This window comes from Dromiciops gliroides, chromosome 1, assembly GCF_019393635.1.
Source record: "Dromiciops gliroides isolate mDroGli1 chromosome 1, mDroGli1.pri, whole genome shotgun sequence".
Lineage (NCBI taxonomy): Eukaryota > Metazoa > Chordata > Mammalia > Microbiotheria > Microbiotheriidae > Dromiciops > Dromiciops gliroides.
This window is the reverse complement of record NC_057861.1, coordinates 274,794,318-274,806,879: the sequence shown is the minus strand read 5'-3', so window position 1 is coordinate 274,806,879 and position 12,562 is coordinate 274,794,318. Positions and strand designations below refer to the sequence as shown.

At 41.3% G+C, this 12,562-nt stretch overlaps 1 long non-coding RNA gene across 1 annotated transcript in view; it reads right to left on the bottom strand.

Moving 5' to 3' along the window:
- Positions 1 to 12,224, bottom strand: part of LOC122736404 — a 38,470-nt gene extending 26,246 nt beyond the window's left edge. The window contains exons 1-3 of the long non-coding RNA XR_006354195.1: positions 11,926 to 12,224; positions 7,844 to 8,141; positions 1,633 to 7,120 (exon numbers count right to left, since the gene is read on the bottom strand). This is a non-coding gene — a long non-coding RNA (uncharacterized LOC122736404). The remainder of the gene's footprint in view (positions 1 to 1,632; positions 7,121 to 7,843; positions 8,142 to 11,925) is intronic.
- Positions 12,225 to 12,562: the final 338 nt, after the last annotated feature.

Genomic DNA, 12,562 nt, shown 5'->3' with positions numbered 1-12,562 from the left:
TTTCTCACAACATTGTGAGGTAGGTGCCACTATTATCCCTATTTTATGGATAAGGAAATTGAGGCTGAGACAGGTTAAGTGACTTGCCCCAAAGTCACTCAAATAGCAAATGCCTGAGACAGGAAGGAAGCTAAAGTGTGCAAAGGTGGGCATTGAATTGTACATTTCAGTGAGTTAATTTTCTAGATTTAGGGTTTTTTTTTCATTCTCATGAAGTGAGGGAAGTGACTAGATAAGGCAAAAACCCAGTTTTTCTAGGTAACATAGCTATTATTTGTACCTTTTTTTGTTGGATTGTAATAGTGTTGTTTTTGTTTGTTGATTTCTTTTAAAAGTACTATGACTTTAGGGTTAAGATCTTAAGCCTAAGTGGATATCTTTATTTCTTGTTTGGATAATTATGGATTCTCTTGGGGGAAAAAAATAAAGTTAACAAAGAGAAAAGTAAATGTACATGTTCTTGAAGGAAAAGGTAAAGAGACAAATGAAATTTGGATCATTTTTACATTAACTGTATTGCACATTAGAGATAAACTAGTTCATGTTTATCATTAGTTTATTTTCTAATTTTATCTTCAGTATTTGTTATTATTCATTTCTAATCAATGCCATTTTATTGCCATAAGTTTTTAAAATCATGATATTATATGTACACATATATGTTATATATTCATATTTGTGTATTTAAAATAACAGGGGAATTGGGTTTTATAAAAAACTCTAGATTTAATTTTCCGGTAAGTATTTTAGTTATACTATTATTAGATCAATATTCATGCTGACACTAACAAGCAAACTTTATTTTTACAAGATTTATATAAACTAATGAATTTTAAATATATACTCAATAAAGGCACTTCATTACATCAGCAATGATATATTTACCAAGATGCAGTTATTTATTTCAGAGATGATGTGTTTAGAGCACTACTCAAATTGAATTATACAACATAAAGGTGCTACGTCTATACCTATATACCTATTTAGATAGAGAATTTTAAACATGCACAAATAAAACACTAATACTTCCCCCCTTAATGTTTAGCTCCCTCAATTAGATGTTTTAAATAAAACATTATTCCAAACCTAGAGGTAGAATTTATTCTTATGCCTACGATATTGCCATCTATTTCATCAATAATTCTGGTGGATCTCATTCATTACTTTCTCTCATGGTTGCTAAAGAAGGTCCTTGTCCAGCTGTGTTTTATTAGTGTAGCTGAAATTTACTGCCTCCACAGGTGAAAGGACGCACGGTTTAAAAGAGTGAATACTAACTAATTTAAACTATATCAACACAGTTCATCCTCCGCGGTCTCTTTTTACCATTTTGGGTTTCTTTCGTCTTTAGAATAAAGTCTATGGAAATCTCTGTCTCTGTCTCGGTCTCTGTCTCTGTCTCCCTCCCCCTAAATCCCCTACCCCCACCCCCACCCCCCCGAAAAGAAGCACACTACCTGAGTTTGGTATCTTTATTGCAATGCTTTTCAGCATCAAGGACACAAGCTCACTGGGTTTAGATGGACTCAAACCCGATTACCTTATTGACTCTCTGCCTCCTCAACCTTACCCTCCGGTTTCTTCCCAAAGGATCTGGGGAAACTTCTAGGGAAATTTTCTTGTTGTACTCACCTGCAATTCGATGAAACGCGTCCTGTTCCCCGATGGCCTGCTCATTCCCGGCCCCGTGCGAGCCCCGGGAAACGACTGGAGGGGGAAGGGGAGATACATGTTGGACTTGACTGAAGCCCCCAGAAAAGACTGAAAATTCTATGCACCGGCCAACGACGTGTCACCGCCACCCCCACACCAGAGGATGAAAAAAAAATCGTCATAGCCATATTCCCTCCCTCACCCCCACCCCCCCAAAAATACATTTTAGGTTGGTTATTCGTTCGTTTAACTTTTTAAAAACAACATACAATGGGATTTTTAACTTATGAGAGTGAGATTTTTTTAAGTTTAAAGAATTTCTCGTTCCCTTATTTTAATGTTTATTGTATTCTGATTCCTCGGGGACTCTTGCCTTTATAGGAGATGTCCAGCTTTTGTGAGGCAGCAGAGGGCGCTATGACATTGACGACTCCGGTGTCCTCATAAGCCCATCGCGCGGGTCTCCTCTTCTCCCCTGGCAGTTGTTGACTTGTAGCAAAACCAAACCCTATTTGTAATTCCCCGGTAGTGCCATTACGATTTCACCTCGATGGGGGTGGGGTGGGGTGGGGTTGGGGATGGAGGGTGAAGTAGCTCAGTGGCTTAAACTGTCCCCAAATTGTTCAGATAAGCTTTAATTTCAGGCCACTAAACGAGCGTGGTGATTGCAGAAGGGGTTCCAAGGCAAACCTCAACAAAGTTCTCGCATTGAAAATGAAACTTGGATTGTTTTTGCAAGACTGGTGAAGATAGAATCTCATTAGTGAGAAGGAAAAAAAAAACCGGCGCTGGACATTAAGTCCGAAAATATTTTAAAGAAAGAAAAAAAAAATAGTTTCAAACTTTAGAACACTTCAGAACAATAACTATTCAGAATTTCATCCTGTAATCAAATGATCGAATTACTTCCCTTTTAGGTAACAAAAATTAGACCTATCTCAATCCTACACCATAATTTACTTTTCTATTTAGCAAACAAGGTTGAGGTCATCATTGTTATTTTAACTAATAAAGTTTTCTGAAGACCCTACTCAAGTTGTTATAAAAGTATGGATAAATGAGAAAGATTGAGCCTGTCTATGTTATGTAACATTATTACTGCGCAACCTAGGCTTCGTTTTAGAGTTCTTATTTGGTTTGAGAATAAGCAATGGGTGATTGATATATAGCGGTTGTTAAAGCCACCTGGAAGAGGACCATGGAGGAATATGAGTTGGCTTAAAATTACTTCCATCAAAAGTGACAATGAATTTGATTTAACCAAATTCCAGATATGGGTTGCACAGCAGTGCAGAGCAAATCTTGAAGCAAATCTATCCACTCTAGTTTCAGTTGATTTAAAGATTCTCCTCTGCAACCTAAAGCACCACAGAATCATAGTCTTCCCTTTGGTTAGTTTCCTGGTTATCTCCTTTCCTTACCCTTGGTCTTCCTAAAAAAAGTGATTTTTTATAATTAAATAGAAAAATAAGTACAATCATCGATATCGGGACTCTAAACAATCTGACTTTAAAAAGTATGAAGGCGACCATGAAAGAAAATCTACGTTAGGGAAAAAAGCAAGAACCCCTTTGATCAATGAAAAGGTAATTGAAAGATGAGCCCAGATATCGAAGGGTAGCTAGCATATGCAATGTGCGAGAGATATTCTCTTTCTGTCCAGTTCATGGATACTCACAATCTGCATCTATCCTTACATAGTGCTTTGAGGTAGGCATTGTAGACTATTACTTTATTTGCCTCTTAGCAATACATAGGTTTACATGTCTTTTAAAATGTATGCTATGTCATTAAGGTCGTTAAAAAAAATAGATATTACCTCTACCGGTTCTTTGTTTAGTTAGATCGTGTTTTTTTCTTTTTTTGGGCGGGGGGGGGGAGAAAAGGAACTTTTTTATTATATAAGTTTTGAATATATAAATTGTGTATATATACATATTATATATGTGTATATATACATATATGTATGTATACATACACACACACACACACACACACACACATATATATATAAAAGTTCAGGAGTATTGAATTTCCCTGAAAGATCGAAAAAGGAGCTTTAAACACTCCCCTCATTCACCCTGGATCCCTGCTTTTATCTTAATCTTCTGGGCAAGTTATAAAACATTTCTTAGTCCCTATATATTACAGAGCTCGTACCCTCACTTTCACTCCTAAATTCTTTCCAGAGTGTTGATGCAATCCACAGAATCCCTGCCATGATGATGTCGGATTTTCAAACATACCGCACTGCAGTGATGCTGGCAATCAATGTTTGGAAAAGGCCGCTCCCTTTCATATGCATTAAATTGCAATCAGAATGTCATGGGGGTTTCTAGAAATACCTTTCTGCAGTATTTCTTCTGCATGTGAATGTGTGGTGCGCCTGCGTGCAGGGACTGGCTCTTGGCGCATCCTCTTCTACCTCCCTCCCTAAAACATTATCATCCTTTATGCGCATAAGTAGATGAAACCTGCGTGGGGGGGGGGCGGTACTGGAAGATGGAAAGGGTGAGCAATTTTAGGGAGATTTACATTTTAAAATATAAATTATTTTCCTTACTTTATGAACACAATTGGTCTGGCCTTGGGGTCTTAGTTTTTCTACCTTTAACTCGGGGATAAATCCATAAACAATTTATTTATATATAAAAAGAATATGCATATACATGTAAGGAAATAGTCTTCTTTACCCTTTCCTCAATTCCTATTTTTTTTTTGCGGGGGGGGGGGGGGGGCGATTTTCACATATAGTGAAGCGAACTGAAGGCATTAATTCTGCAACAGGGCAGTATTTGCATACACAGTACACATATTCACGTTATATACATATATACACACAACACGTGTAAATTCGCAGGCATCCATACACGCACGTATGTATATGCATATGCATGTGGTGCATATATACATACAAGTCCTCTTCAAATACATATATACATATATAGGTTAAATATATGTATACGGGTGTATAGATAGATTTGAAAAGGACAAAATTATAAATGCTGAGAACTGCTGAGGCAAGAAATTGTTTTCATGGAAGTATTTATAATTATGGGGTTCAAGGCAGTTTGGATAACCTAATGTGATGCTTAGAATGTGTTGGGGGAGGAGGGGGTTGCAAGCTTCTTGTCTCTCTTTTTTAAAATCTTTATTTCCTGAATAATCTAATTTATTGTTATGTCCTGGGGCAAACTCCTGCTCCACAGAAAGGATCTGTCTGATTGTTCTTTTAATTGCGAGCCAAAGAGAAAGGGGCTGTGGTCAGGACCACGGACAGCTCTGGGGGAGGGCTGGGAGGGAGGGGGAGACTGCTGTCACCTTTTGCAGATCATCTCTGCTTCTCTCCTTTGTTCCTTACAGGCCTAGACTGAACAAAGACATCTATCAAGTCTCCCATTCTCAGCCCTAGATTTTCCTTTGGCTCCAGTGCCCTGGTGCGGAACTACTACCTTCTCACAATCCACCTCACTGTCTTCCAAATAAATTAATTTTCCGAGTTCTTCTAAGCTTTCTGACCTACAATTTTCCACCCGTTTGTCCCACTCTATTAAATTAAGCGGTCCGGCGCCTTGCGTTTGACTGCAAAAAAGAGGGAAGGTCCTCTTGATTTTAAGTTAGGCAAGGTCTATTCTACAAAGAAAACGAACCAGCAAAAGTTTCACCCTATGAGCGATTTCTTTGATTCCCTTGCATCAATCCATTTTAAAGGAGTAGAGGGATATGGTAAGTAAATACTGTGTCTTCTATGGGTTACACTTATTATACGGGTTCTTATTAGTTTATTTATTGGTTTATTTTGCCCCACTTACCCACTCTTGGATCATGGAGCGGGAAACATTCCCTATGCTGGGGGGGGGGGGCGGGGAATTCATCCCTGATAGCTAATAGTTGACTGGACATTCTCATATCCTGCATCTATTGCTTTCCTATCAAGCTGTCACGGAAAGTTCTTCTTTCTAACAGCTCGAAGAAAGATTTGCAGGTATACAGATGTCAAAGTCTCATGACCTCTACCTGGGTTTCAAGATTTGATTGTGGATCTTCCCCACAAAGCGAGCGAGTCCATCGTTCGTGGTGAATTTTTCCTCTCTGCCTCTAAGATGTGCTGGTGTCCTTCAAATTGCAGTCTTTCAGGCTCCGCTCTTGGCATTCACCGCGTGCCTTAATTGTATGACATTAAATCAAGGTCCGCTGTGAACACGGAGAGACAGAGTCTCTGATCTTTGTCCGGATAGGAAATGATACACTGAGTTTGCCTCTCCTCATCTTTCCCTCCCCTCAAAGTAGTGGATACCCTCGTTCTGGATTCCCCACAGCTCCCGAGAGAGTGTAAATCAGGGAAGCTGCTCTTGTCAGAGCTCGCCTCTGTTAGTTACCACATCTGTTAGTTTCATTGTTAATTAGTCTATTGAGGGGAAATGTAGACTGTATATATGTATAAGTATTTGTTTACGGATGTATGTCTCTATGCATGTAATACACAAATATTAAATCTAGGAGAGTAAATTTACTGGTCTAAGTCTAGTTTCAGATGATTACTTCAGTGGGATTCAATTAGCCTTCTATAGCTACTCTAATTTCAAAATCGTGTTATCCTACGACTTAGAATTAAATGAATCTGTTCCAATTAGATCAATTCTAAGTTATTTTTGAGGAATGGCGATTTTTAGATGACTGCCATTTCTCTTGCAAAATACTTCTGACAATCTTGTTTGCTGCTCCAACGGAAAAGATATGGCATCTGGGAAGGGGGAGAAAGAGATTGAAGGGGAAAAAAAAACCCAAACATATATATGTGCATGCAGTCATGTCCTCTGGGTTAGTAAGATTTTTTTGGTTGAAGACTTTCGAGAGATGTGAAAATAAACGAGCGGGCTGGGTCATCTTTCTTTGTAATGCGGAAAAAAATAACTTAATCGCACCTGCCAATGCCCCAGAGAATATGGATAGCCCATCTGGCCTGGCTACGGTTATGTTGAGGAGAAAGAAAAAGGTGTTGAGGATAGTAAAGGTTCTCTATTCCCCGCATAAATAAACCTCAGGTCCTGGCGCCACCTCGGGGGTCTAGGGCTGGTGCAAAGAAGGGCGGCCTTGCAGGGCGCGCACCTACTCTGACTGCGGCAACAGTCAAGAGGAAAGAGCTCTGGGATGGAGGGAGGGTGTGTGTAAGTGACTTGACCTCTACAGGCGGAGCTGGAGTTGCGCTTCAGGCGGGTGGAGGAGGATGCGCGGCTATTTTCATTTTGTCCGCTGCGGCTCCATCCAGGCTCAGGAAATTGACTTCTCCGGGTTTTCGGTATCCAGAGGTTTTCCCCACCCTGTAGCGGTAGTAGTAGTAACACCAGCAGTAGTGGTGGCAGCGGCGGCGGCAACAGCAGTAACGTTTATGGAGTATGGGATTGGGGACCGAATGCGGCTTACAACCACTCCTGTTTAGAGCATCCTAGATCCCCTTAGTATGCTCCTAAAAAAAAAACAGAAACAAAAGCAGCAGAATTAGAAAGGGACATTGAATACAGCCGGGGGCGGGGGGAGGGGGGCATACTGGGAAGGAAGGGAAAACGAGACTTGGGTGGGGGGAGGTGGAGAAATGGTGTAGGGAGAAGGTAACTCCACTCGGCCTCTTTACCTCCGCTGGCTACGCCTGAGCTAAAGAGATCTGGAGGCAACCCTTCTTGGGGAGAGAGAAAGGGGACTTGCCGCGAGCGGACAGTTCACCTTCCAAGTGGCTCAGGAAAAGGAACGAAGCGGGGTTCAATGCAAGACACGCGGAGCCCGGCGTTCTGCTAGGGCAGGGGGATCTGGTGTGGTGAAAATGAGCACCAAGCTGGGCTGCAGAAACCGTGGGGTGTGGGCGATCAATGACAGAGTTGCAGCTAAACAAATGAGTTTCTGGTCTTGGACCTCTGAAACTCGACCGCAAACGGGATCCCAGGAGCAATGGTTCTCCCCTCTAACCCTCACTCTCTCCATCTCTAGCATCACCCCCTTCCTCAGCTTGACCCCCGCCCCCACCAACTCTCAGCCCTACCCATGGCACCCCTTTTCTCACTAGGACCCTGTAAACTGCGGGACCTACGCATCCCGGTAAGAAGATCGAAAGGATCGATCAGTGGAAGGGGAGAAACACCGAGGTTGGGGGGGAAAAAACAAAAACAAAAACAAAAAACCCGAACCCTGCTCAAACCTGCAAGAGAAGGAAAGCGTATTCCACAACAGCTCGGCATGTCTCGCAGAAAAGAGAACGATGAAAGCCTTCCTGGGTAATAGGTGCTTTAGGGGTGGGAGGTGGGGTGGGGGAGGGGTCGATTGGAGCAGTCCGGTCTTTCCCCCTCGCTTGCTGATCCAGAATTAGGGATTAATGGCTCTCTCCAGCCAAACAAATAAGGCATCTGCCTTCAGCACAAGAGGATTACACGGGGCTGCTGACGTCACCAGTCAGGCAGATGTTGGCTCCCAAAGTCCTGATCAGCTCCCTCTGTGTCCTTGAAACCAAAGAGAATCACAGAACGATCTCAGCCCCAAACAGCTACATCTCGATCTACTAAAGGGCAAAGATCTGACCCTCACAGCAGTCTTGGGCCATCATATCCGCTAAAGTAAATGCAGCAGTTCCAACTGTCCTCTTGCATGCCCTCTAATCCTCCATGACAACCCAGGGACTGACTTAAGGCAGGGGAAAGTCACCTCTCTGAGCTGCCTGGTTTCCAAGTAGACCATAGAAGACATCTCTTCTGCAAGCAGTCTTAGCTCTCTCCTTGCCTCAGTGAGCAAACTGCTGAGAACAGAGCTATTATTCCTTACTGGCGGACTACCAAACAGAGTAACACACACACACACACACACACACACACACACACACACACACACCTTCAGTCCAGGCAAAATTCAAAATACAACAAAGATAACTGTCCTTGTAGCTATGTCCCCAAATCAGCTAATAATTTGAACCTTGAAATTTATCTGCCACAAACTTCCTTGTCTAGTATTTGGACTTATTTTATTTCAAATCATTCACGAATATCACCCTCTTAGAATCTGTTTTCCAACTTAAACTCCATATTCCAATATATTAGACTTCAAAAAGGGGAATTACTAGGCAAAACATAGTATCTTACTACACCTCACCAAGCCTTCAACATCATGCGGCAAAATGCTAGCTGTTTCCATTCAAATTACTTAAATACATGCATGTGCACATACATAGACATATTACAGATGTGTGTAAACCATATTTCCAAAGATGGATATAGTATAAGGTGTAATTATGTTTAAGACCTTGGGTATTGAGAGAACTACAGTTTAATTCTAAGGATAACTGTTGTGAGAGAAACGAACATTTTAAACCCCCGGTCTCCCCAAACTTGCTTCTGTTTTTATATTAAATGAAAAACAGCTTCAGGAATTTATATTTAAACTGCTTTGACAGGAGTATTATCCCTATCCCGTGCCGCTCCAAAAAAATATTAAGGCCCTTTCAGACAGTTCTCATGCAAGCCAACAGAATTAACTAAGAGACACATGAAATTAGAAATTCAAATGAGTATTTTTAACTATTACACACTCAAGAAATGGAATAAATATATGTAGATGAGAAAATGAAAACAAGCAATTTAGATGCTGACCAAAATACAGAAAACTGGCCTTCCAAGAAGACCTGCTATTGACTCGAGTCTATGATTCAAGAAAAATTCCTATAGTATATATATATTTTTAAAAAACAACAACCAAAAAAACAACCCAACAAACAAACAAAAAACCCCAAACCAACCAGTGACTTTGGGCGGGTGGGGAAACTGATACCATACAACACCAAGTGGAAGATAAAAGATAACCCAGATGTGTAACATCCAAAGTGCTATAAAAGAGAAGCAGTTTTATATATCTGGTTCATATTATCCTTGTCTGTCAAAGTGGCATTTAATTTTTCCAATTCTATGCATTATAAAATTTAGTCACTGATAAAAATCAATTTAATCTGAATGAGTGTCATTCAGCTAACGTAAGCCCAGAACAGTAGATTTTTTTTCTCCCTTAAAGCTTAATAAGAGAATGTCTATAACTTAAATGAAGGGAACTTAATTTTATTCTTTGTTTACCAATAACAAAGGAAAGCATTATTATGTTTAATAAGATGTGTTATTTAGGAAAAATGGAATATTAATAGTTTCTTAGAAACCTGACATACTCCTGTTGCATGCGGCACATGGTAGAGTTATATGGGATTTATTTTAATATAATTTTTAAAAGATTGTTCTGTACTCATGAAATGTTTTGAATGTCAAACTCATTTTCAAATTTCTCAGAGCATTCTACAGCGAGTCTAGCTAATATTAGTTCGCTGTCCATGGTTTTGATCCTCTTGGGGGAAGATGCTAGTGGTACATCTTATAAAATGTAAATCACAATGCTTCTGCACGATTTCTATTACCCAACATTTTAACGTGTTGTCGAGGGTGTGTGTGTGTGGGGGGGCACATTCTAGAAGATCCCTCCCCGTTGTTTTTTTTTTCCATTTTACGATATTTACTTTCAAATTGAGAACCCTGAAAACAGATGTGAAAAGTTTGAACTTGTTGGTAATGCATTATTTTAACGCCCACGGAACTGCACCCCCAACTATTCAAGAATGCAGTGTTATGTGGTTAACAGGGACAGTACTTCTAAGGACAAATCCTTTCCCCCCTCATATAATATATTTATACCTTTCTTACTAGTTTTGCACATGATTTATCATTCTGTGACTTATTTTTATAAAAGATAACAGAATAAGAAGTACAAGATAATCTTTATTTTTAAATCAACAAAGCATCAACATCATTAATACTCCATCCCCCAACACACACCCTGCAATTCCTTTTATAGCCAAATAAAGAAGGCATGTATTGTGGTCCAGAGTGCTACTTAATAATGCAGTCTATCTGAAATAAGGCTTCACCCTCTGTTTAAAAACAAAAGAATAATCACAAGAGTGGAATTTAAGCTTCCCGGGTGTTTCCTAAAAGGGGAGGGAAAGAGGAAGGAAAGAAACCTCTGAAGCGTTTAATTGCTGATCAGTCTTTTAGCAGCTTTATATTTCACCGTCGATGATTATGAAAGGAATGGAATATATGTATGTGTGTATAAACACACATGTTATGTTATGTATACTTTTAATCACCAAAGAGCTGGGAGCCCTTTGTGAGTTCTCTTGGGGGGAGGGGGGAAAGGTTTGGAACAGCCCGAGAATGGTTAGATTCCAAGTTTTGCATAAGTGCCTTCTAGTAGAGGTTGATAACAATAGCAGAAAGAGAAGAAAATGGGTTCATTCAAAAAGTGAGGTCCCAACGCCAGGCCACGGGACTGAGCCTCAGCAATTCACACTTTTCTAGGCAGTAGGAGGCTCCTTTCAAAAGAGCCCAGAAGTATTTAGGACTTGGGGAAAACCCTTGTACCGGAAGAAAATGGCCTAAACACAATAGGACTCGCCATTTTCTCTTTGCGAAGCACAAAGCCCTGCACAGCTTCAGCACCACACAAAGAGAGCGTGGGCCGGAGGAATTCTTTCACATTTTCAGGAGGCAAAAATGATCTTCTCAGAAAAAGAGTCAGCCTTCTTGGGTTCCCAGACCCACGCTCGCACCCCCCCACCCCATGCCATTGCTTCCAACTGCCCCCCCCCAAAAAAAAAGCATTCACCAGGGGTAGGAAGAAATCCACTAAGGAAAGCTTCTATTCAACCTAAACATTGCAAAGCAAAGTCCGACCAAATGCAAAGAAACTAGTAATAGGACACGACCCGAGGTCCACTTCAGGCTGGAAGAGTCTGAACTTTGCCCCCCCCCCCTTCTATGTCCCCTCCCCTCCTACTCTCCCGCTTTCTTCCAGTTGGAGCCAGGGAAGTCAAGAGCTTAGAGACGAGAGCGGAGCGATTTTTGTCTCCGAAATCCTCCCATTGCCAGAAACCAACCTTGCAGAGCAGAGAAAATGTAAGGGGCTCTACGTGGATGCTCTGGACCCCGGGAATATCCTGGCATTGTATTCAGCTTGCCCACCGCAGTAAGAGACCTGCGCAAAGAGGACCATTTCTCCTACTGTCCAAGAAAGCGAGTGCTCTGTTCAGCATGCATTCAACTGAAAGGAACGATTAGCCCATCGCTGGCAAAAAGTACAAGTCCCTGTAAATAAAAATTCCTAAGACACAATTATGTACAGAAGAAAAAAACAAACGAACACAAACCCCATCTTGCGGCTCAGAACAGCGGTAATGCAGGAGAAGATTGTACTTACAGCCAGTGTTAATTTGGGTTAATCCTCATCCCAGTTTGTTTTTTGTTTAAAAATGATTTGTTTTTGCACATCCTCCACGGTTCAGAAGGAACGGAAACAAAAATCTTGTCGCGGGAGGGGTTTGGGGTAGGTGGGGAATCTAGTTTTTCATTGTCTAAGCTCGACACAAGCAGCCGAGGGGAAGACGCGCATTGCTGTGTGTCTTCTCGTACTTTCTGCTTGGAATTCAGAAGCTCTCAGCTCAGTAAAGCAGAGCTACTGCGCTCTCTCTCTCTCTCTCTCTCTCTCTCTCTCTCTCTCTCTCTCTCTCTCTCTCCTCTCTCTCTCTCTCTCTCTCTCCTTCTCTTCCTCCTCTCTCCCTCCTTCTCTCTCTCTCTCTCTCTCTCTCTCTCTCTCTCTCTCTCTCTCTCTCTCTCTCTCTCTCTCTTTCTCTCCCCCTTCCTCCCTCCCTTTCCCTTTCGTTTTCCCTTTCCCCTCCCTCTCTCTTCTCCCTTGCTCGAACTCCCCCCCCCCTTTTTTTTCAAAAGAGGGCAGGTCGCTTCCTGCATCCCAATGAGTTAAATCAGTCACTTTCCTGCTCATGCATCATCAGCCCCTTTAACAACCCGGGGGCTGAAGGCACAAAAGAGCATTGAGC